This window comes from Mixophyes fleayi, chromosome 5 (genome assembly GCF_038048845.1).
Source record: "Mixophyes fleayi isolate aMixFle1 chromosome 5, aMixFle1.hap1, whole genome shotgun sequence".
In the NCBI taxonomy this organism is placed as follows: domain Eukaryota; kingdom Metazoa; phylum Chordata; class Amphibia; order Anura; family Limnodynastidae; genus Mixophyes; species Mixophyes fleayi.
Genome location: NC_134406.1, coordinates 223,515,658 through 223,543,022, shown reverse-complemented (window position 1 = coordinate 223,543,022; position 27,365 = coordinate 223,515,658). Strand labels below are relative to the sequence as shown.

The 27,365-nt window shown below is 38.9% G+C and overlaps 1 protein-coding gene and 1 long non-coding RNA gene across 3 annotated transcripts in view; one reads left to right on the top strand and one right to left on the bottom strand.

Moving 5' to 3' along the window:
• Positions 1 to 27,081, top strand: part of LOC142157830 (uncharacterized) — a 45,606-nt gene extending 18,525 nt beyond the window's left edge. For both annotated transcript variants that reach the window (XR_012692652.1, XR_012692653.1), the window contains 3 exons: positions 9,877 to 9,996; positions 25,288 to 25,357; positions 27,019 to 27,081. This is a non-coding gene — a long non-coding RNA (uncharacterized LOC142157830). The remainder of the gene's footprint in view (positions 1 to 9,876; positions 9,997 to 25,287; positions 25,358 to 27,018) is intronic.
• Positions 1 to 27,365, bottom strand: part of RGS20 (regulator of G protein signaling 20) — a 130,458-nt gene that overhangs the window by 78,323 nt on the left and 24,770 nt on the right. The window lies entirely within an intron of this gene.

The following is a 27,365-nucleotide window of genomic DNA, read 5'->3' as shown; positions in this document are numbered from 1 at the left end:
TTTTGTCTATCCGAGTACCGAGCCGAGTAGGCTCGGTGCTCTCCCGCCCATTTGGAATCGAAATCAAGGCAAAACGTCATCGTGATGTATTTCGTATTTCTGAGCTCGGTTCTCGCGAGATTTGAAAAGCATAAATACCTCCACAGCAATCCATCGCCATGTGACAGAGGGAGAGAGCAGGGTTAGGTCACAGGCTATATCAGCGCAGGGACAGAGCAATAATTGGACACATTATTGTTTCTATTCTATACAATTCTAATATTAATACCAATTGTTAGAGCTGTAAGAGGAGGATAGAGGAGGGTTTTTTTCAATTTCTGGCACTCCAAGTGCTTCTGGGGTGTCCCTTATTCCCCATTGTTTTGCAGCAATTTTTCTGGCTATCAAAAGTCATATTTGTCAGCAGTATCTAAAACAATATTTTGCACTACAAGTGCTTTTGGGATGTCCCATATTCCCCAGTGTTTTACAGTAATTTTTCTGGCTGTCAAAAGTCATATTTGTCAGCAGTATCTATCTAATACAATTTTGGCACTACAAGTGCTGTGGCTTCATTAAAATGGATTCAAAGCAGTCCACATATGAGCAGAATCAGCAACCTGGTTCTGTCATTATTCCTGATGGTAGTATTCCCAGTACGTCATCTGGGAAAGGCGATGTCAAAGTACATAGTCTTTTTAAATCAGGAAAAAAAACACACACCCGAAAAAAATTTACCGTGTTGAAGCGAAAAAGAAGAGTAACTGAGGAAAAGTTAAGTGGCGATAAAAAAAAAATTGCCAACATGCCATTCTACACACTCAGTGGCAAAGAAAGAATGAGGCCTTTGCCTTCCTCTATTAGTGGCAGATCCAAAAATGTTACCAAGCCTTCTTCTTGTACGGTCACTTGTAACCAAGCAAGACCAAGTAATTTGGAGTCTAACAGTTGTGCACAACTACTGTTACGCGTCAAAGCCGAGCTGCAAGAAAACAGTAATGCATTAGAGGATAATGTATGCTCTAAATCAGAAATGACAACAATCCCTGTGGAGAGTCCATCAAACAGTGGTATGTCTAATCGTGAGCATTCTGTTAGTGTACCCATAAAGAAGGGTCATTTCAGCAGTTCTGCTGATGTGTGCCTGAACAGCCTGAGTGTAGCCAATGATACACAAATTGAGGATGCCACTTTAGAATTAGAAGAGGATGAGGGGGAGATTTGTGTAGGTGACGAGGGCGCTAATGAGGATGTTGATGAGGATGAGGTTGTTTGTATAAGTCTTGCACCAGTGGCAGCAGTTCTGGCACATGACAAGAAAAAGGCCATTGTCATGCCTGGCCATAAAACAAAAAAATCCACTTCTTATGTGTGGAATTATTTCTACCCCAATCTAGACAACAATTGTATAGCCATTTTTAGTGTATGTCAAGCCACAGTCAGTCGAGGGAGGGACCTTAACCATCTTGGAACCTCGTCTATGTTATGCCATTTGATGAGAGTTCATGGCAAAGTGTGGGGAAAAGCTGAAAGTTCTTCCAGAAAAATTGCAAGCACTCCATCATCAGCTAGGACCCTCTGGTCACCGACATCCCGACGGCTACAAAATACACCCACCACACCATCCTCATCGATATCCTCAGTAGCGCTCGGAGTTAGCTCTGCATCCCACTTATTAAGGCTGGATGACTCCTGCACTATTATTGATTCCTCTGAAGAAAGCGTTAGTCCCACTGCTGCTGCTGTTGCTGCTGCTGGGAGTGAATCATCAGCCTAGAGGAAGGCCAAGAAAAAGAGCAGTCCTACATTTCAACAATTAACTGTGAAACAATCATTTGCTAGGGGAAGCAAATATGACAGCAGTCACCCAGTCGCCAAGCGAATCACAGACGCCATGGCTGCCATGTTAGTGTTAGATCTGCATCCAATATCCACAATAAACGCAGCTGTTTTTTCACAGTTAATTGAGGTTTTGTGTCCGCGTTACAGAATTCCATTACGACACAATTTTTCCCGTAAAGCTATTCCACAACTATACCGAAAAATGTTGACAAATGTAGAGATTGCGCTAAAAAATGCCACTCTGCCCACTGTCCACTTAACCACAGATATGTGGACAAGTGGAAGTGGTCAAATCAAAGACTATTTGACTGTGACAGCCCACTGGGTTGGTCATTCACCTTCACCAGCAGGAACAGCAGCAGCATGTACACCACTACGTAACATTTGTCACAGGCAGGCCACTCGTTGTATCACTGGCTTCACTAACAGGCATACAGCTGACAATTTGTTACGCAAACTAAGAGATGTGATTGATACATGGCTTATACCACTTGGACTCTCCCCAGGGTATGTCATTTCTGATAACGCCAACAATATAGTGCGAGCATTACAGCTGGGTGAATTCCATCACATTCCCTGTTTTGCTCACACCATCAACTTGGTGGTGCAGAGCTTCCTACGAAATAACCGTGAGGTGCAGGAGATGCTTTCGGTGGGCGGTAAAATTTCAGGCCATTTCAGGCATTCTGCCACAGTATGTAGGAGATTGCAGCAGCTCCAAGAGCAGTTTAACTTGTCCTGCCACCAACTTAAGCAAGTGGTAACTATGTGGAATTCCACCCTGTACATGCTTCAGAGGATGGAGGAACAGCGCAAAGCCATCCAAGCGTATTGCACAAGCCATGACATTGGGAAAGGAGGGGGGATGTATTTCACTCTTGCACAGTGGGGAATCCTTTCAGTGCTGTTCAAGGTGCTGAAACCATTTGAAGTTGTGACGTGTGAAGTGAGTGCAGATTCTGCTAGTTTGAGCCAAGTCATTCCTTTAATTAGACTATTGGAAAAGCAGTTTGAGAAGCTGAAAGAGGAGATGAAAGCAAGCAATTCCGCAAAGTATGTTGGCCTTGTCGATCAAGTACTTAATTCGCTTCACAATGATCCTCGAGTTATTAAGATCTTGAACACGTAGCAGTACGTTTTGGCCACTGTACTTGATCCAAGGTTTAAGACCTACATTGAGTCTTTGCTTCAAAATGAACAAGATGTGAACTTTTGCAAGGAGCTATTGGTCAGCAAGTTATCCGCCGAACTGGGCCTTGGCTTGATGACGTGTCCTCCTTCAGTTTCTCAAGCAGCTGCTGCTCGTAAAAAAATTTAATTTTCAAAAAAGAAGCAGGGAAGACGCAGGGGGCAGACCAGAACAGTTTAACATCTGGGCTGGTTTGAAGGATTTTTCTAAAAAATGTGTGACCTTGCCCATAACTCCATCCAATATGAGTATTAACATGCAAAGGATGGTGGAGGATTATTTTGAAGAGGTAATTGATATGGAAATGTCAGACAGTCCCTTTCCTTACTAGGAAGAAAAGCAGGCAATTTGGAAACCCATGTACAAACTTGCTTTGAAATACTTAAGCTGCCCATCCTCCAATGTGTACTCTGAACGAGTGTTCAGCACAGCAGGGAACTTAGTCAGTGATCGCCGTAGAAGGTTACTTCCCAAAAATTTGGAGAAAATGATGTTTATAAAATGAACTACATCTTCCACGAGGAAGGCCTTCACCATCCAAGACATCCAAGCACTGACAGTTCTCTAATGGCGGATTCAAGCGGCGATGAATTGATAGTATGTGATGATGATGTACACACTGATGAGGGTGAGGATGAAGCTCCAGATGATAATGATAACATGTTTTTAAAACTTTCTATTTAAGTGTAGGGTGAAATCTACCCCCAAAGAGGAAAGGGACTTGGGGCATTTCCATATCATGTACCGTCTTGAAAGGCTGCTGTTTGGGCAATTTCTCCTTAAGGGTAGGGTGTTATACACAGACTGACCCCAAACTGGCTTTGTTCATTTCAATTAATATTGTACAGTCTATAATGGCTGAGTTTTTTAGTATTTTCTACAAGTGGAGGGGGGCCTATAGAGACAGTAACCAAACTGCCTTTGTCCATTTCTATTAATATTGTACAGTCTATAATGGCTGAATTGTTTTGTATTTTCGACAAGTGGAGGGGGGCCTATAGAGACAGAAACCAAACTGCCTTTGTCCATTTCAATTAATATTGTACAGTCTATAACGGCTGAATTTTTTGTATTTTCTACAAGTGGAGGGGGGCCTATAGAGACAGAAACCAAACTGCCTTTGTCCATTTCTTTACATATTTAACTATAAGTGTAGGGTGTAATATACATCCAAAGACGATGGCTGCATTGCCAATATGCATAGATGGAGAGGAAGACAATCTAGTTTGTGTGTAGAATTAATGATGGCCTACCAGGAATTAAACTGTTTTTTTGATAATTTATTAGCTTTACAACTACATTACTTATCCAAGAAACAGTTGGAGCACTAAATTTGGTTCTTGTATGCCCAAAAACATTGATTTTTTAACAAAATAGCAAAACAAAACCAAACAAAACCAAAACCAAAGCATAATGTTAATCCAGATCCAAAACCAAAACCAAAACACGGGGGTCAGTGAGCATCTCTACTTAAATGATGCACTCTTTTTACTACACACATCTACATCTTGACCGACAATTCTGCAAACGTAGATGCAGATTTTACAGACAGAAAAAAAGACATGTTGTGAGCTTGCATTCGTTAAGTGGCCAGATAATTGCATGGTCTAGTTCATCAAGATGCTCCTTCTGATGGGGAAGGCTGGTTGAAATGGAACATGCCTTGCTGAATGCAGGCAAAGTGCAGGAAAGTTTCACATATGTAAAAACAAGATTTTGTGTTGTGGGGCGAGATGTTTAAATGGGCTCCAAGTGTTGAGGATTGCCCCATTTAAGATGGCATTAAGTGGGATGTTTTTTGCACCAAGCATGGTGATTTTAGATAGGAAAGCCATTTTTTTTGTTTGTGCACAAATGCCAATTTATTACAACTATTACATGTACAACTAATACCTTTATGACTTATGTAAGACTTGAATAAGCAGCTCTGTAGGAGAGACATTAAATTAATTTAAATGGGTGGACAATTAGGCACATTTGCTCAACAAATACATTACATATTTACACTTTTGCACTTGCAAATGACTCTTTAAGTGTCACTATGCAATTGTTCTGGCATCCAAGTGTCAGTGTACAATTATTCTGGGACCCCAAAAATGCCATTCATAATAGAATGTATAGCATATTTGACAATCAGAAAAGCATAAAATTAGATTCTGGGGCCCCAATTGGTCTCAAATAATGCATAGCTCCAGAATACAGAGCTTATTCTCTGACGGCTAGTGCACAAAATAGACCCATTCCCTGGTGTCTAATGTATAATACTGAGTCCATTCCCTGGTGACTTTGAGGTAGTGCTGCTATACACTTAAGGTGTCTGCCTCCCTTGCTTGTGCTTCAGTCTGATCCTGCTACAGGAACATGTAGATAAATAATTGGTTCATATAACTAGTTCAAAGCATGGAACCCAATGTAAACTTATAGGCAGATTTTATAGACTGTAACTTTCATGCCATCTGTAATCAATATGTCAGGGTTTGCAAAAATGGGGGAGCAGATTCATACATGGGGGTAAATGTATGAACATGCGGGTTCTTCAACACCCGCGTGTTCAGCATGTTCGGCGATTAAATTTCAAGCGGCGCTGCATTGTAAATGGAAACTTCCCTTTACAATGCAGCGCCGCTTGAAATTTAATAGCCGAACACGCGGGTGTTGAAGAACCCGCATGTTCATACATTTACCCCATGGTGTCTGTCACTTTTAAGCAACAAAGCACAGTAAGCACTAGCGAAATTTTCCTTAGTCCACTTTTAGCCTCTGTTCATGAAGAGGTAAACGTGGCTCTGCTCAAAGGCCATATACTATTTCCTTATTAACACATCATTCTGAATTTCTAACAAAATAACTGTTTTTTTGCAGTCTACTGTTGTGGAGTTTCTAGGCATACTCAAATTGCAGGAATTTTTGCCATTTTTATAAATCTTAAGCTCTTCACCTTAAAACCCAAAATATTACTTTAAGGAGTAAAGATGAGAGAGGGGGATTTCAACCCTCTGGGGCAGATGCTACACACAGCAGCAGCCGCACAAGAATCACAGACCAGTAGATCTGGTAAAACTAACCAATGTTATTGTCATTTTTTTTATTTGTAAGTTGCAGTAAAAATAATTACAAAATAGCCAGAAGAAAAGTCTAAAAGTTCTAACTAAAATGTTAAAGTAAACATAAACCAGAGTCCCTCTCTAACATGGGTCATCCAACACCCAGCGAAACGGAACTTCCCAGTGTAATGTTTACTTGCATTGGTTCCACTTCCTTTCTCTCTTTTTCTTGGAGACCAGGATTACCTGCATTTCCCCACGACTATGGTAATGGCAATGTTTTTAACACATTTAAGGGGGGGGGGGTATATTCACTAAACTGCAAATTTGAAAAAATATAGCAACCAATCAGATTCTAGCTATAATTTTATAGACCGTTCTAAATGCATTATAACTAATCATCTGATTGGTTGCTATAGGCAACATTTCCACTTTTTCAAACTCACACTTTAGTAAATATACCCCTGGGATTCTTTTACTAGGCTATAGCACAATTTACATGGTGAAATGCATATACATGTGCAGTTGTACTGCATATATACACAATGCATGCCTATTAACTGATGGCCCATCTACATATCCGGGGGTAAATGTATCAAGCTGAGAGTTTTTCAGGGGGTTTGAAAAACCAATCAGATTCTAGTTATCATTTATTTAGTACATTCTAAAAAATGACAGCTAGAATCTGATTGGTTGCAACATCTCCACTTTTCAAACCTGCTGGAAAACTCTCTGCATGATACATTTACCCCCTATGTGTGTTATCACTGGTATTTCAAATATGCACAATCTTCTCCATTAATGGTATTTAAATGAATATAACGTACTTTAGGTGATACTAATCCTTTTAAATATGAGTAGCACATAAACATAATATATTTCCTTATTTTTTGTTTTATTAGTTCCTCGGAAAATTAATTATAATATTTAAGCAACAGAAACTGTTGGCAGCTTAGGTTTGACTAGTGTTATACCACAAGTCACAGGCAGATGTCAGCATTACACCATCAGTTCACTTAGGTAGGAGAGGACAGCAGGTTTTTACATTACACTGATTTATATTTCCATATAGTGGGTATACTTGCATCATTATGGGTGGCTCACTTTACTCACATTGCTATTACCATTATTTAGACTGTAGTTAAACCCAAATTAACAAGATACAGGGGATAGAGTTTTATTTTATTTTGGACTTGAAATGAAGGATGGGATGGATTTTATGGCTTGAACAAACATCACCTGGCTGTTCAGGTTTTCATTTCAAAATGACAAGAGCCCTACTTAGGGGGTATTCTATAAAGGTTCAGGAATCTGTGAATGTATTTTATTTTGTAACGATACATCGTGACACCATATTTTATAAAATTGTCAGGACAGAGTAATATTGTACTTTTTTAAATTTAGGGTTAAATGCTGATTTAGCCAGAAAAATACTTTACAATGACAAAACATACATTCTATGAAAGCAACATGTTGCGGTGTTAACCAGACCACAGCCACATATTTTTTTCTCCCTAAGCATAAAAAGAGGCAAAAAAAATTAGAAAAAAAAAAAAAAAGTAGCACTTGATTTATGGCATCAGTGAGGGCAAGTGTTCCGGTCAAACTGCAAATACTGCAAAATCCATAGTGGTGCTGGAAACACTTTGATGAATAAATTGTCTTTATTATTACCCAGTTAAATAGTCATATTAACAATATAGTTTGATATGTTATTTATAAATCACTATGGGCTAGATTTACTAAACTGCGGGTTTGAAAAAGTGGAGATGTTGCCTATAGCAACCAATAAGATTCTAGCTGTCATTTATTTAGTGCATTCCTCAAAATGACAGCTAGAATCTGATTGGTTGCTATGGGCAACATCTCCACTTTTTCAAACCCGCAGTCTAGTAAATATGTCCCTGTCTGATTTGCTCTAACATACATTTTCTTTTTCCAGGAATCCAGCATCTTTGCTTTAAAATTGTTTTCTCAAATGGATTTGCTAGTTAAGCATTGTTGAATCTACTTTTTGGATTTACGGTACTTCTTAATAATACAGATATAACATGTGATGTTTGTTTTCATATACAGTGTGTATTACAGTTAGTCTTTACATATGTTTTTAACTTTGTAGCTTCTCAGATCCAGTAGGGTTCATATACTAACAATGCATTCATATACAAATACTGACCTAAACCATAGCAACCAATCAGACACTTGCTTTCACTGCCTAACTGCACTAGACAGATAAAAGGGGTTGGGTACGTGTCCCCTCCCAGACATCATGTTGCCAAAGTTGGCAAGTATGATTAATGAAGAAGTTTTGTGCATCGGCGTGTGTCTGTCTACACACTGGATTATGTGAACCTATGCAGGAGTAGGTAATGTCGGACGTCCAGTGCTGACTATGAAACTACAACCCCAGGTCTTGCTCTTCTATTATGTGATCTTTATAGAATGGAGCTATCTCCGACTATGAGCAGGAACCAGGGCCAACACTGCCATTAGCCAAAACTAACTATAATTATTTTATGTAAAATAGACAACTGGCTGTCTGAGAACCAGGCTTACCTGCCTATTATGGAAAACAAAAGGGAATTTACAAGGAACAAAGTATGTCGGCCGGCAGCACAGATACAGTTTAGTGACATCATGCACCTATTTTTGCTAAAATACGTCTGTTTAGAGGAATTACAAGTTGCAAAATGTATCTCCTGATGGGAGACCCTAGGCAGAACAAGGCATTTCTTTATGAAAGTATGTTAGGTGCAGGAAAGTGTCTTACTTAGCTGGAAAAACAAAATGTCATTTTATGGTACAAAGGATTTAAATTAACTTTAAAGGGCGGAGATTGGAGTTCTGGTTTAGCTGAGTCTTTCCTAAAGCGAAACAACCTGATTCCTGGAGGTGGCGGAGTTGCTGTCTTATGGTTGCAATGGGACAATCTTTTCACTGTTCAGACACATTTTACACAGGAAAATGCATTTTATGCTCACAGATACCAATGTCATCAAAACGATGGATGTTCAATGCTGCATTTTAATCAGATGAATTTCAGGTGATTAATCTTCTCTATAGTGTCAATGGAATGAGAGATTAATCAATTTTTTTGGGCAATGATTCTGGGTAGGAAATGCTAATTGAAATAGAGAATAAAGGAATGTTTTGTTTTCCCTTTTTGTGATTAATCTAATGCGATTTTATGTGAAATCGCTCATATAGCCTCAGCCAAAGATTGAAGTCTAGAGCTATATTTTTAGTCTCTGCAATTAATCACTTAGAAAACATTATGGGCCTGATTCATGCAGGAAATGAAATGCAGATATGTGCCGTATTTTGCTTAAAATCGCTCTGCACATGCCCAGAACCGGACTATATGGCAGTGTTAATGCAGCAACGTCCAATTAATCTTCGAGCACAAAGGACCCTTACTACAGCCTACGATTTCATGGGCAGAAAAGGGAGGTGAATGATCATATGCACGTAGTCAGTGTTCAGTAAGGGCATGCCAAGCTCGAGTGCACACAGCAGTGCCCGATTCAAGCTTTGGGCATCTCAATGGTACCCGTTTTTCAGTCATATCACTTGCACCACCTACAGGTCAGATGTAAGTGCCGATTGATAGTGATGACGGTCACGTAGGCGTGCTAGAACATGTGTCTGCAATCAGTTACAACTGTAAACAAATATTTTATGTACAGTAGACATTAATAACATCATGATACATGTATTTAATGAGTAAAAAAAAATTACTTTTTTAATGTTTTTTTCGTTAATGATTATATTATTAATAGGTGACAATCACTGAATACTTTTTTCTTCTCTGTGTTCTTTTAGGACTTCATATTCCACATATGTATTGGTCGTATCTTGCATTGTATTGTGTCTACCACAGCAGAATGGATCTAGACCTGTATTCAGCAGAGACATTTCTTCCGCTTCTTGTTGAATACAGACGTACGTATGCCCGAATTACGTGCATTTAAAAAAACAAAACACAATGTACGTTCGTTTTGGGTGCCTTAATGAATCAGGCCCTATGTTACTGATTTGGTCCATAGCCTGAGATTTATATGAATGTTCCGGGATTTTATTAAGTTTATATCACTATTTCAATGCCTAGTCCACATTGTTCACTCTTACTTGGTGCCATAATCACAGATTATGTGAGTCTCCCATGTCTTTCACCATCTCTGATCGCATCTGTTCCTAGTTTACAAACCACTTTCTTTACCTGTCTTAATGTCAATGTATTTTTTGCTATTCAATACATATTTTCTATTGTCAAATACTTCTACAATGTATTATAACTATGCAGCCTGTTTCTATTCTCCTATCAGTTTGCTCTTGTAATCTTAGCCCAAGTTATGATATAGTGATTGTTGTTATGATATTGGTGTATAAGCTCTATTTCCTAGTTGTCTACATACTCAAAAGATGTTATTGTAGTGTAAAACAGTTTCTGCTAGATGAAAGTCAGTGCATACAGCACTGAGAAATAATACATAAGGGGAGTTCTGCTTTGTGGAAGATTCAGGAGGATTACAGAGATTGTGAAGATTTATATTTTTGTTTCTATTTAGGGCACTCATTATCAAGTATTTTGAATGCAGTAGCTACATAAGCCACTAATGTAATAGAATATGAACATTGTGGTGTTGATATACACTGATCAGCCACAACATTAACACTACTAACAAGTTAAATGAATATCCTGTTGATTCTCTCTCTTCCTTTCTTTTGACTTTCTTGCATATTGTTATAATTGTAGTCATACTTGGCTCAGGAATTGTCATATTTAGTACAATATAATATAAGAATTCCGTACAATCAAACTACATAATCTAATAATGCTACTTCCTATCGTCCTGACCTTAAGACAAACGCTAAGGTAAACATCTAGAAATCTATTATTTTTTTTACTCTGTATCAAGTGCTCAATTAAGGCTTTTTATAACCTCCCAATTCTATACCAGTGAGCTAACTCTCTAATCACTATTCAAGTTACACAATCGTATCCCACTGCAGGACTAAATATCTGGCTCTTAATATCACTCCTCAATCCATTTACCATAATAGTCATGTTACTTCCAGAAATAGAGTTTTATGCTCATAGTATCATGAAACAGGATACAAGAGTGCTACTATCTTTTATTAGGAATACCCTTAAGCATGCAATTGTGAGATTCTACACCACATCATTCATGCCTCAATGTAAGCAACCCATCTTCAACTCCTTGCATCAATTTCTTATAATATTTTCCGGGTCGGCTCCCAGTAAGACTGCCTAATCTGTCATGTTAAGCCAGGGTTAACCTTAAAAAGCAAACAAAGCTACTATTTGACATTAATATATATATCAAAGGCTATGTAATAGTGAGCTGAATAATATACATGTACTGTTGCATTTATATATATATATATATATATATATATATATATATAAAATATAAATGGCTAGTGGCGTGTGTTAGTCTGTCTGTGTGTGGAAAAAAATAAAACCAGGCTGCAGCGCCACCTGCTGGGCGGAATTATACACTGACCTACTAAATTCTTAGTGTGTGTGAAAAAAAAAACTCAGAAAGGGCTGAAATTTGGTATACTAAGATGTTTTTAATTTGTTAATTTAATTTGTTAATTGTTAAAAGTGTTTATAAAGATTTAAAATATATATATATATATATTTCTTGAAGGAGAAGTGACAGTGGGGAGTGGTTGGTGGTTGCCGGGGGTGACAGTGGGGAGTGGTTGGTGGTTGAGGCCTGGGCTATGGCCCAAATGCATGACAAGAACCTTTTTAACACCTTAAGTAGCTTGATTTGACTAGAATGCATGAGTATCATGCACGGGTTAACTTGTATATATAAATATATATATATATATATATATATATATATATATATATATATAGGAGATACTTGTGAAAGTGATCCTTTGTCTTTTGGACATCAATCTATGATTTTAGATTTTTTGACCCTTAAATGATAGTGATAAAGTGACACTTTAATTCAGATCACAATATGGCACAACACAATACAGAGGCTCTAAAATTAATTATTACAGCAACATGAGTTAAGTCTGTGAAGCTATTTACTCAAAACATTATGCAGTGCTCAAGTCATTATGACACGCTAATTGTTCCACTTCAGATCAAACCTCATTTATATATTTACTTAAGCAAAACATCTGTTCAACAAATTAATTTCTCACTTTGGTATATGTGCTATCATGTAATACTAAATATAATAATCAAATACATTTCTATAGACTGTGAAGCATGTTCTCTAGCTCATCAGTGTAGTCAGGAATGTTTGGTCTATTGAGTTTCTAGTATCATGTATTTGTCTGGATTTAGTGACTATAATAATACTTGAAAGTGGACAACTGAAAGACTGCTAGCTCTGGTGATACACATTTCACTTAGAACAATTTGTTTTTTAATTAGCTAGGGTGGAAAGTATGGTTGGCAAATGACTGCATTGCCATGTATCTAGTCACTGATCTGGACGTTCAATGGTCAGGGCAAATTACTAGATCGTAGTGCGTGCCCAACTTAGGACTGAAATACTAATTGTTCCCACCTAAAAAAATGTTGTATAAATATGTAAAAGTTCCAATGCCAAGACAAAAACTGCGATGCATGAAATGGCACGTTGGTAGGTTATCTAGTTATAGTTTTTTCTTCCAGAATTTTCTTCAGCCTTCCTTAATAATAATTCATCCTAATTGACTTATGTGTCTGATTAGTTTACTACATTTTTGTTTATGTACATTTTTAGTTAAGCTAGTCACACAGACACTGTAATACAGTCATAAAGCACAACTGCAGAAGATCCAGATCTGTGGCTTATATGGACAAAGACAGATCCAGACAATGGGTCAACTAATGTTTCCTTCGGCCAGTGTTTGCACTCACACAGGGGGATGCAGTCATTTATCACCAGGCCTTATTAAAATTTCTTCCAATTGGACTTATTGAAAACTTTATTTAAGAATAAATGAAGAATCAGTATTAACATCATCATCATCATCATCATCACCATTTATTTATATAGCGCCACTGATTCTGTACAGAGAATTCATTCACATCAGTCCCTGCCCCATTGGAGCTTATAGTCTAAATTCCTTAATACACACACACACACACACACACACAGAGAGAGAGAGACTAGGGTCAATTTTGATAGCAGCCAATTAACCTACCAGTATGTTTTTGAAATGTGGGAGGAAACCGGAGCACCTGGAGGAAACCCACGCAAACACAGGGAGAACATACAAACTCCACACAGATAAGGCCAAGGTTGGGAATTGAACTCATGACCCCAGCGGTGTGAGGCAGAAGTGCTAACCACTTAGCCACCGTCCTGCCCGATATACATCATAGGAAAAGTTGGATTTTCCGCGGTTGTCTGAAAGCAAAGGATTTTCCCAATAGAGATATTGCTAAGAATGTTTTAGATTTTGTTAGAGCCCTAGGTATAGTGCACTCCTTGATAGAACATTGCCATTAGATGCCACAATACTATGGCAGAGAGGTAAGAATTTTGACCAGCTTCATCATGTGATAACATTTGAGCAAGTAAACTCTCAGCCTCAGACAGTGGACCGGGGCTGTAATGAGTTATTACTGATGATCTCCTTAGCTATTCTCCATCTCCAGTAGTTACACCTATCCACCAAAATCTACACTGTTCACAAAATTGGTGGTAATCATTAAAAAGATTATGACAGCAAGGACACCTGCAAATCAAAAATGATTTTAACGATTACCACAATTCCGACAGCGAGGACACCTACAAATAAAAAATTAATTTAACGATTACCACAATTCCGACAGCGAGGACACCTACAAATAAAAAACTGAATTTAACGATTACCACAATTCCGACAGCGAGGACACCTACAAATAAAAAACAAATTTAGTAAAAACTAGAGATGGGCGGGTCCGGTTCTCCGAGAACCGAACCCACCCGAACTTTGGGTATCCGAGTACCGAGCTGAGCAGCTCGGTACTCTCCCGCCCATTCCGAATCCAAATCGAGGCCGAACGTCATTGTGACGTTGTCGGATCTCGGGACTCGGTTCTCGCGATACTTCAACTTTATAAATACACGCCTCCACAGCAATCCATCGCCATTTGACAGAGGGAGAGAGCAGGGTGTAGTCATAGGCTAATTAGAGCAGGGACAGAGAATACAATATTGTTCTTGCAATTGCTCTAACCAAAATCGCTAGTGCAGAGAGGAGGATAGAGGTTTATTATTTTTTCTTCATATTTGGCACTCCCCAGCGCTTTTGGGGTGTCCCCCATAATTGTGCATTAATATTTCTGGCTGTCAAAAGTCATATCTGTCAGCAGTATCTACTAAATAATTTGTAGCACACCTCAGTGCTTTTGGGGTGTCCTCCCTAATTGTGCATTAATATTTCTGGCTGTCAAAAGTCATATCTGTCAGCAGTATCTACTAAATAATTTTTAGCACTCCTCAGTGTTTTTGGGGTGTCCTCCCTAATTGTGCATTAATATTTCTGGCTGTCAAAAGTCATATCTGTCAGCAGTATCTACTAAATAATTTTTAGCACTCCTCAGTGTTTTTGGGGTGTCCTCCCTAATTGTGCATTAATATTTCTGGCTGTCAAAAGTCATATCTGTCAGCAGTATCTACTAAATAATTTTTAGCACTCCTCAGTGTTTTTGGGGTGTCCTCCCTAATTGTGCATTAATATTTCTGGCTGTCAAAAGTCATATCTGTCAGCAGTATCTACTAAATAATTTTTAGCACTCCTCAGTGTTTTTGGGGTGTCCTCCCTAATTGTGCATTAATATTTCTGGCTGTCAAAAGTCATATCTGTCAGCAGTATCTACTAAATAATTTTTAGCACTCCTCAGTGTTTTTGGGGTGTCCTCCCTAATTGTGCATTAATATTTCTGGCTGTCAAAAGTCATATCTGTCAGCAGTATCTACTAAATAATTTTTAGCACTCCTCAGTGTTTTTGGGGTGTCCTCCCTAATTGTGCATTAATATTTCTGGCTGTCAAAAGTCATATCTGTCAGCAGTATCTACTAAATAATTTTTAGCACTCCTCAGTGTTTTTGGGGTGTCCTCCCTAATTGTGCATTAATATTTCTGGCTGTCAAAAGTCATATCTGTCAGCAGTATCTACTAAATAATTTTTAGCACTCCTCAGTGTTTTTGGGGTGTCCTCCCTAATTGTGCATTAATATTTCTGGCTGTCAAAAGTCATATCTGTCAGCAGTATCTACTAAATAATTTTTAGCACTCCTCAGTGCTTTTGGGGTGTCCTCCCTAATTGTGCATTAATATTTCTGGCTGTCAAAAGTCATAACTGTCAGCAGAATCTACTAAATAATTTTTAGCACTCCCCAGTGGTTTGCGCTCAGAATGGATTCAAAGCAGTCCACATATGATCTAAATGAGCAACCAGGTTCTGTCACCAGTCCTGATGTTAGTGTTCCCAGTACGTCATCTGGCCAAGGCGATGTCAAACAACAGAGTGTTTTCAAATTAGTGCAAAAAACAAAAACCCAAAAAAAATTTACTGTATTGAAGTGAAAAAGAAGTGTAACTGAGCAAAAGTTAAGTGACGATAAAAAAAAAATTGCAAGCATGCCATTCTACACACGCAGTGGCAAAGAGAGAATGAGGCCTTCACCTTTGGCTATTAGTGGCAGATCCCAAAAAGTTACCCAGCCTACAATTGGTGCACAACTACTGTTACGCGTCAAAGCCGAGCTGCAAGATAACAGTGAGGCATTACAGGAGAATATTTGCTCTGATTCACAAATGACAACAATCCCTGTGGAGAGTCCATCCAACAGTGGGATGTCTAATCGTGAGCATTCTGCTGATGTGTGCCTTAATAGCCCGAGTATAGCCGGTGATACCCAAATTGAGGATGCCACTTTGGAATTAGAAGAGGATGAGGGGGAGATTTGTGTAGGCGACGAGGGCGCTAATGAGGATGTTGATGAGGATGAGGTTGTTTGTGTAAGTCCTGCACCAGTGGCAGCAGTTCTGGCACGTGACAAGAAAAAGGCCATTGTCATGCCTGTGCATAAAACAAAAAAATCCACTTCTTATGTGTGGAATTATTTCTACCCAAATCCAGACAACAATTGTATAGCCATTTGTAGTGTATGTGAAGCCACAGTCAGTCGAGGGAGGGACCTTAACCATCTTGGAACCTCGTCTATGTTACGCCATTTAACGAGAGTTCATGGCAAAGTGTTGGGAAAAGCTGAAAGTTCTTCCCAAAAGAATATAAGCACTCCCTCATCAGCTAAGACCCTCCGCTCACCGACATACCGACGGCTACAAAATACACCCACCACACCATCCTCATCAATATCCTCAGTAGCGCTCGGAGCTAGCCCGGCATCCCACTTAAGGCTGGATGACTCCGGCACTATTATTGATTCCTCTGAAGAAAGCGTTAGTCCTGCTGCTGCTGTTGCTGCTGCTGGGGGTGAATCGTCATCCCAGAGGCAGGTGAATAAAATGAGCAGTCCTACATTTCAGCAATTAACTGTGAAACAATCATTTGCGAGGGGAAGCAAATATGACAGCAGTCACCCAGTCGCCAAGCGAATCACAGACGCCATGGCTGCAATGTTAGTGTTAGATCTGCGTCCAATCTCCACAATAAACGCAGCTGGTTTTTCACAGTTAATTGAGGTTTTGTGTCAGCGTTACAGAATTCCATCGCGACACCATTTCTCCCGTAAAGCTATTCCACAACTATACCAAAGAGTGTGTAAAAATGTAGAGATTGCGCTGAAAAATGCCATTCTGCCCACTGTTCACTTAACCACAGATATGTGGACAAGTGGAAGTGGCCAAACCAAAGACTATATGACTGTGACAGCCCACTGGGTTGGTCATTCACCTTCACCAGCAGGAACAGCAGCAGCATGTACACCACTACGTAACATTTGTCACAGGCAGGCCACTCTTTGTATCACCGGCTTCACTAACAGGCATACGGCTGACAATTTGTTACGCAAACTGAGAGATGTGATTGATGCATGGCTTATACCACTTGGACTCTCCCCAGTGTATGTCATTTCAGATAACGCCAACAATATAGTGCGAGCATTACAGCTGGGTGATTTCCAACATATTCCCTGTTTTGCTTACACCATCAACTTGGTGGTGCAGAGCTTCCTACGAAATAACCGTGAGGTGCAGGAGATGCTTTCGGTGGCCCGTAAAATTTCAGGCCATTTCAGGCATTCAGCCACAGCATGTAGGAGATTACAGCAGCTCCAAGAGCAGTTTAACTTGCCCTGCCACCAACTTAAGCAAGAGGTGGTAACTCGGTGGAATTCCACCCTGTACATGCTTCAGAGGATGGAGGAACAGCGCAAAGCCATCCAAGCATATTGCACAAGTCATGACATTGGGAAAGGAGGGGGGATGTATTTCACTCTTGCACAGTGGGGAATCCTTTCAGTGCTGTGCAAGGTGCTGAAACCATTTGAAGTTGTGACATGTGAGGTCAGTGCTGACTCTGCTAGTTTGAGCCAAGTCATTCCTTTAATTAGACTATTGGAAAAGCAGCTTGAGAAAATGAAGGAGGAGCTGAAAGCAAGCAATTCAGCAAAGTATGTTGGCCTTGTCGATCAAGTACTTAATTCGCTTCACAATGATCCTCGAGTTATTAAGATCTTGAACTCGGATCAGTACGTTTTGGCCACTGTGCTTGATCCAAGGTTTAAAACCTACATTGAGTCTTTACTTTAAGAAGCCTTATTGAACTGATTCTAGAAGTAAGGACTAGTGAACTAATTCAATTAGACTCAGATATCAATCAGCTTGATAGTATCCTCCACCCATTTAAAGCTCAGCACGAATACGCTACACTTGAAAACCTGATAAAAACCAGGCTAAATAAAAAAGAAACCTTACTGATACAAACTAAAAAGAGGAAACTTTTGAGAGATAAATTTGGGATTAAAGGCCCGACATATAAAAAACATAAACGACCACTTATTAAGACTACCAGCCATTCACGAGACATACATCAGAACAAATACACAAATCGGACACAGCAATCACCAAATAAAACATTAGGACGTAACAGCCCCAGATTACCAAGCAAGAATCCCATATACAAACAACTCAATCTTACTTATCAACAATATATGACAAGATTACATTCCAGACAGAATCCCCCAGAATACAAACAACCAAATCCCAGACGGGAAACTGTAACATCCTCATCAGAAGAGGATCTATCCTTCTCTATCTATGAAATCGATCATGACCCTCAATATGATAAATTAGTGCGAGAATCATTCGGACAAGGTTGGCTTGATCTTAATTTAACAGACACTATACAAAGTGAAGCCTCCATCCATATGAGCACAAATCAAGAACTAGACAATATAAGATCTACCAACATCAGTCCAACACCAACTCCCTCTTTTTTAGGAGTTACCCCGTACGACCCAATACCAGATCCAATATCAGTTCCCACACATCAATCAATTTCCCAAACTCCCCAAATAAAAAGAAAACTCCACCAAAACGACACAGAGGTCGAAGAGGGGGCAAAAAAAGTAAAAGTAACCTAAAGACACTCTCAAAGGAGGAGCTACAACAAGGAATTTTCAACCTTAGTGATTTTCCACTACAAATGCCACATGCATCACTGTTACATAAGGGTTTGAAATTTGCCCCTTCAAATAAACCAAACAAATTTGAAATGTATCTTGACTTACATAGGTTCACTAGGAAACTTACTCTCAAAAAATATTTCCTTAAACACCCACCACAAATTAGGGAAGCTACCACATCCACTTATAAACATAGCGTACTCAGACCAACATCAAAGTTTAACCCCACGTTCCTCAAAGGTCCCCTCATTCAAACCTTTGAACATCTGGTTATGGATGATTTCCAAAAGATGACCACCCATGACAGGCCAAATCGTATTAATCTTACCCCAGCGGAAATCATTGCTTTAAAGGAACTACAACAGAACACCAACATAGTCATTAAGCCTGCCGACAAGGGTGGAGGTATTGTGCTGCTGAACAAACAAGACTATATCACGGTAGCCACTAACATTCTGAATGACTCAACTACATATACCAAGTTAAATGCAGATCCAACTGTCCCATTTCAGCAATCATTAACCAAACTGCTTAACACAGGTTTAGAACAAGGGATTCTCACTAAGAAAGAATTTGACTTCATATCTGTCACACACCCCACTATCCCAGTATTCTACTATTTGCCAAAAATACATAAAAATGCTATTCAACCTCCAGGAAGACCTATCATTTCCGGTATAAATTCCATCACATCCAACTTATCACAGTATATTGACCATTTCCTGCAACCATACGTGAAAGCTCAGAAGTCCTACATTAGAGACACTACCCACATCCTCAATATCTTGACCAACGTGGAGTGGAGTGACGATCTCTGGCTTGTCACAAGCGACGTCACCTCACTCTATACGGTCATTGCCCACCATCAGGGACTCCAAAGTATCGAACACCTCCTTTCAACAGATCCCAGTATACAACCACTACAGGTCCAATTCATTCTGGACAGCATTCGCTTCATACTCAATCACAACTATTTTTGGTTCCAAAACACATTCTATCTACAGACCAGAGGTACAGCAATGGGGACCAGGTTTGCCCCAAGTTACGCTAATATCTTCATGAGCAGGTGGGAGGACCAATACATATGGTCCAACCACCAACATGGGTCAGGCCTGGTCCTATGGCACAGATATATTGACGATATATTTGCTATCTGGAGAGGTGACGAGACGTCCCTTACTAATTTCCTGCAAGAACTCAACAACAATCCATATAACCTGACATTCACCACCAAGTATAGTCGTGAGGAAGTAGAATTCTTAGATCTACTCATTTTCATCCAAGCTAATCATTTGGAAACCAAAACATATCAAAAACCAGTAGATGTCAACAGTTACATCCTTGCCACCAGTAACCATCACCCTCAATGGCTAAACAATATACCGTACGGCCAATTTACAAGAATCCGTAGGAATTGTTCCCAACTAGACCATTTTGCAGAACAAGGACAACAATTGAAACAACAATTCTTGGATAAAGATTACCCTATAGAAAACATTAATTCGGCATACATTAAAGCCGAAACAAGAGATAGGAAGTCCCTGTTGCAACCTAAAGATCCACATACCAATTCAATACAACAAGATAAAATACTATTCATCACCGATTACAACAATAAAGCATTCAAAATTCAGAAAATTATTAATTCACACTGGAATATACTTAAACAGGACCCTGATTTATGTCACATTCTCCCCCCAAAACCAAGCATCATTTTCCGTAAAGCACCTGATCTCAAAAAGAAGTTGGTTCAGAACCACTTCCTACCAAAAACCACCATACAAACCACATTGACCCCACACCAACAACAGACTGGCTTCTACAGTTGTGGCAACTGTATAGCGTGCAGGACATGTGGTGTGAGAAGTACTAAGCCTACTAATACTTTCCAATCCATCACTACCAAACAAACCTACACAGTCAAGGACTTCATCACCTGTGAAACTAAAGAAGTAGTATACCTCCTCCAATGTCCGTGCCCACTACAATATGTAGGACGGACAATTCGACCGTTGAAAACCAGGTTAGCAGAGCATGTACGGAACATCAAACGTAGCTTACATACCCACAGCGTTTCACAGCACTTTCACCTCAAACATAATAGTGATCCATCCTCCCTCAAATTCACAGCTATCTCTAAGATCAAGAGGAACTGGCGAGGTGGAAACCTCACCAAAAATATAAACAAAGAAGAACATAGATGGATATTCGAGTTGGACACACAGACTCCAAAAGGTCTTAACATAGAGTTTGATGTATGTAGTTGTCTGTAAATCTACACCACGTACGGCAAGGTCAGATCCACACCGTGCTGGCATACCACCCAGTCCATGCCCGATCCCATCCCGAACTCGGAAGCGATACTGGGTGGGCCCGATCAGTATCCAACGTGCGAACGTTGGGGAAGATCGGGTCCAGCACAGTGTGGTATCTGGAGAGTTGACCTCCCTACCCAGTGGTGTAGTACGGACTCATACTGACGACCAGACCTAACCACCGCATAATTCTGCAAGTATCGCATGAATAGCACTGACTACTATTATCCTAGTAGAACAACGGAATCCTACTATGTCGCTAACAATATCAGGGACTTATTTTCATTAATTCCCATCTATGACCCACGTACATAATTACCTACGTATACGAAAATATGTACCACAGCATGATAGGGCGTCAATATTCAGTACGCCAAATTTATTTATCTACCTCTACTATATTCCATATTTTCACTCTATTTCGATTTTATCTTCATTATTTTTTATTTTTATTTTTATTTTTATTTTTATTTTTATATTTATTTTTATTTTTATTTTTATCTTTATTTCTATTGGTATATTCATATTTATCATTATTTTCATTTTCTATTCCCCCCTCTTTTATGTTTATTATTATATTTACATTTATTTATTTATATATTTTTTTATTTATTATTATTATTTTTTCTTATTTTTTCTTATTTCATTTTACTTAACATTCTCAGTATAATCCATTTGATACACATAGGAATCTGATGGGTATTTATTTATTTACTATGCACATGACGCAAATAACGTTTAATGAACCACACTTACTGTCATGTGTATACACATGCACAAATCCACTATCTCCATCTCTCCATTAATACAATTGCTATCACCAACCAAGTCTACAGATGTCTTGTTCACCCATCTAATAATTCATGTATATACTCCGCTTTGTTGCCACTATGTGTTTCCTATCCCCCCCTTTTTTATGCTATGTCTGTTCCTTATGAATGATGTCTGTATCCACAAATGGGGAATTGATGATACCCCAAGTCGCTATGTACAACGGATGTAGATTCGCAACACACTGGAACATTTCTGAATTCAGGAACTAACTGCCACTCAACACTGTACTATGTATAAATACCTCGTCTCCTTCACATACCAAACTACTGCCTTGAGAAAGTCACCTAGGTGACGAAACGCGTCGGCCAATCAGCATTCACTTCCGGATTACTCACACCCGATACGTCACATCCGGCCAGGCGTGTGTTCAAGGCTAGGACACACGCCGCCCGTGGCATCTGTATTACCGCTATTGTGTTTACTCAGAAATTGGTTCACTAAACACTGGACAATATTTACCCACCGCCGCTCGGACCGCCTGCACACTACCAACTCCATCTACTGGATTTACAGGACAATCTCTGGGTATCTGGACCACTACTAAGCGCAAGTATTGTGACCAATTCTTTTACAACTTGGACATTTAGTCAAGTTTCAACGGACCGCGATATCCTCCAGGACTATAACCCAGCCATTATATTGCACTTATTTTATCTGTCTGTTTATTAAGATTGTTTGTTGGACATTTTCCTTGTACTTATCAGTTCTCTACTGACTACACCTAGGTCTGTGACCATTATCCATACATGTTTCAACCTGCATATGGAATTATGTATTTTACTGTATATGTTTGTGCATTTTAACACATGACTAATTGTTGTAATATCTGATAAAACCATTTTGTTTATAGCTCCCGGCATATCCATTATTTAGGTATAGCGCGGAATACTTTGTATTTTTGTAAATGAGCGAGATGTGAACTTTTGCAAGGAGCTATTGCTCAGCAAGTTGGCCGCTGAACTGGGCCTCGGCTTGACGACGTGTCCTCCTTCACTTTCTCAAGCTGTTGCTCGTAAAAAATTAAATTTCCAAAAAAGAAGCAGGGAAGACACAGGGGGCAGACGAGAACAATTTAACATCTGGGCTGGTTTGAAGGATTTTTCAAAAAAATGTGTCACTTTGCCCATAACTCCATCCAATATGAGTATAAACATGCAAAGGATGGTGGAGGATTACTTTCAAGAGGTAGTTGATATGGAAATGTCAGACAGTCCCTTTCCTTACTGGGAAGAAAAGCAGGCCATTTGGAAACCCATGTACAAACTTGCTTTGCAATACCTAAGCTGCCCACCCTCCAATGTGTACTCTGAACGAGTGTTCAGCACAGCAGGGAACTTAGTCAGTGATCGCCGTAGAAGGTTACTTCCCAAAAATGTGGAGAAAATGATGTTTATAAAAATGAACTACATCTTCCACGAGGAAGGCCTTCACCATCCAAGACATCCAAGCACTGACTGTTCTCTAATGGCGGATTCAAGCGGCGATGAATTGATAGTCTGTGATGATGACGTACACACTGATGAGGGTGAGGATTAAGCTGAAGATGATGCCGATAACATCTTTTTAAAACTTTCTATGTAAGTGTAGGGTGCAATCTACCCCCAAAGAGGAAAGGGACTTGTGGCATTTCCATATCACATACCATCTTGAAAGGCTGCTGTTAGGGCAATTTATCCTTAAGGGTAGGGTGTCATAGACAGAGTGACCCTAAACTGGCTTTGTCCATTTTTCATAATATTGTACAGTCTATAATGGCTGAATTTTTGGGTATTTTATACAAGTGGAGGGGGGCCTAGAGAGACAGAAACCAAACTGGCTTTTTCCATGTCAATTAATATTGTACAGTCTATAATGGCTGAATTTTTTGGTATTTTATACAAGTGGAGGGGGGCCTAGAGAGACAGAGTAACCCCAAACTGTCTTTCTCCATGTCAATTAATATTGTACAGTCTATAATGGCTGAATTTTTTAGTATTTTATACAAGTGGAGGGGGGCCTAGAGAGACAGAAACCAAACTGGCTTTCTCCATGTCAATTAATATTGTACAGTCTATAATGGCTGAATTTTTTGGTATTTTATACAAGTGGAGGGGGGCCTAGAGAGACAGAGTGACCCCAAACTGTCTTTCTCCATGTCAATTAATATTGTACAGTCTATAATGGCTGAATTTTTTAGTATTTTATACAAGTGGAGGGGGGCCTAGAGAGACAGAAACCAAACTGGCTTTCTCCATGTCAATTAATATTGTACAGTCTATAATGGCTGAATTTTTTGGTATTTTATACAAGTGGAGGGGGGCCTTGAGAGACAAAAACCAAACTGGCTTTTTCCATTTCTTTACATATTTAACTATAAGTGTAGGGTGTAATATACATTCAAAGACGATGGCTGCATTGCCAATATGCATAGATGGAGAGGAAGACAATCTGTTTTGTGTGTAGAATAGGCCTACCAACGAAGAATTAAACTGTTTTTTTGGATGATTTATTACCTCAACAATTAGATTACTTGTCTCTAAAACAGTTGGAGCACTAAATTGGGTTAATTTAGGCCCAAAAACATGGATTTTCCCAAAAAATAGCAAAACAAAACCAAACAAAACCAAAACCAAAACCAAAACACGCAATGGCGGTTTTGCAAAACCAAAACCAAAACCAAAACACGACGGTAATCCAGATCCAAAACCGAATCCAAAACCAAAACACGGGGGTCAGTGACCATCTCTAGTAAAAACTGATTTCAATATAAGCAGACTTACCTAAAAACCGACTGTGCAGATCACCGATGGGGGCAGCATGCTGACAGCAACTTTTTCCGATTCCACAGCTCTTCAGCAGTACACTCTGATATCATCGCAACTTCTATGAATGTTAATTTAAAGCGGTACCCCTACCAATCCACCCTCCTCTCCATCCAGCCACCATCTCTTGTGTTCCTTCTGCCCCTCTACAAGTGACTAAGTCCATTCTCTTAAATTATCCTCTCCACCCTCAACCTGCCCTCTAGATCCCATCCCCTCTCACCTCCTTCGCTTCCTCTCTCCCACTATCTGCTCCCACCTTGCTCACCTCTTCAATCTGCCCCCCTCCACTGGAATCTTCCCCTCATTCTTTAAACAAAAACTGTTTTTTTCCAGGGGCCGATTTTGCGCCCAGTGGTCTTGCTCCTATCTCTAAAAAGTCCCAATAATATAAAACTCCATAATATTCAATATTAGTAATAATATTTAATATTAGATATACACCATTATATTCAATATTAGTAGTAGTTCAATTAGTTGACTTGAATAGCTTTTTTTGGCTCTCTGATTACCTTTTTGTTAGTACTTTCGCTGCTGCAATAACTATTCTATATTAATTATTACAATTAATTTTACAGGCTGTTTAGTCTTTTTCTAAAGATAGCAGAGTAACCAAAAGTCATCACTGTCACTCTAAAGTATAATTATTTTTCGCAGCATGTCTCCAGATCTTCAGTTTCACCAGGGACCTTGGAATGGACTATTGAAGTTACCCAATGGAACCAAGGTGTGTGCACCATAATAAATCAACTGTCTATTTGTATTATTATTGATGCACTGGCAATGCTTATTGTGTATTTGGGCCATGTTATGTATGTTACATGTAATATAACACATACAGAGGAGAGGAAAGGATATTATCTATGGAAGGCACACCTATATATGGCATAATATCCTAAATTGAATGGGGTAATGGCTAAAAAAGAAGCTTACCCTTATATTAATCGCTTAGCCCTTGGTAGAGATCAAAAAAATAAGTACACATAAAAAACAAGTTTATTAGTATTTTTAAAATCGAGCAAAATATTAAAACCAAGTGAGATTTTGTGGAAAGCTGATACAATACCTCTGCTGTAAAATACAAGTATATTAGAAGTAGTCAGAAAGAGATTCTGACCATATAAATGTAATAGGGTGACAAACATTTGAGGTGGGGACATTTGTAAAGCACATATGGACATGAAGATGAGTTGGACAAGCACAAATTAATAATTCAGATTAGAACATATTTATAGTTTTCCCTATTATTATTATAATTTTTTTTTGCTATTGATGTATATAAACAGGGTCAGATAATGGTTAAAACCACATACAGCAACCTACTTAAAGAAAGCATACTAAAGCAAAATAAAAATATCAATTAATTGCTGCAAAAGTTTATGAAACAGGTTGTAAGAATTAGAGACAACTAAAAGTGACTGAACTTAGCAGTTTATACCAGAAATGCATAATTTAGAATACATTCATAATTCATAATACATTCATAGTGTTGCACACAAAGAGATTCAGACAATAGTTGCTCGGAATAAGCCTACTTGAGTTTATAAAATAAAGTGATTCCTGTTACCTACTTGCTGCCCTGATATTACCCTCATTTTGCACCTTTGGTATGGTAATAAAGCCCTGTTGTGTTTTTTTAAAATATTTTTTCTATATATGTAGACAATACATATTTGGTTAAAAGTTGAATATAAAGTACTTAAATATAAATTAATTTATTTGACATTACACACATCAACTGGTCAACTATATTAGTGATAAAGAATTCCAGCTTTTACCTCTTACAAAGGCAGCGGTAACTGATAATAAGTGGCTCAACAGACAAATCCGGTTGTGCTCTAAATTTATTTTTATTTACAAGAAGGACGGCATGTAACAGGACATAATCTGCCTGACATTCGGCTTCTGGTACTGTACATTGAATTAACTAGACTTAGAGTTTTAGTAATGCGGAAGATCACTATCAGCTGTGACACAGTTTAAATTAAAACCCAGACCAATCTACTATCACAGATTACAAAGAGGAAACAAATCATCAGAGGTTCTAATATCATGAACAACTATTATTAAATTTCTGTGTTTAATAGTGCAGAAGACAATGAGCAACATGTATAAAACCAGCTGATCACACTGTGTGTGTTCTGCAATATCGGTGAAAATTGTGCAAATTAACTTAAATGCAAAATGCAAAAATGCTTTACAAATGTTATGCAAACACGTAAAAACTTGGAAGACACTGCGCAGCTTTGACAGTACCTGCTGGTAATTTGCTTGTGTTTTCTGCTGAGAAATTCTAATTCGCCCAATAAAGTTACATTATAAATAAAATGCAGTAGTGTATTATGTAAGCAATGCCCACTTTTACGTACATCATTAATGTTATTCCAGTGCAAAGATGGCAGAGCCAGAAAATATGTACTCAGTCACCCAAAAGTCATCACAGGTCTGGGCCAATGTAAGATACAAACAGTGTCTCCATGATAACACATGACTGCAGTATAAATTGTCTCCTCCAACACTCATCCTTTCAAGACTTTGGGGGTTGCTTTTCCACTGGGCTCCCTTACCAGTGAAGTGGCAACCCACATAAGCCAAGCCTCTCTGGGACCCCCAAACAAGTACATATGACCTCTCAACTCTGTGCAGCTGAAACACACCCAACACTTTCTCCACTCCACCCTGAATACCCAAAATCAATATATCCAGACCAAGCTCTGTAGGATGCACCATGGGCC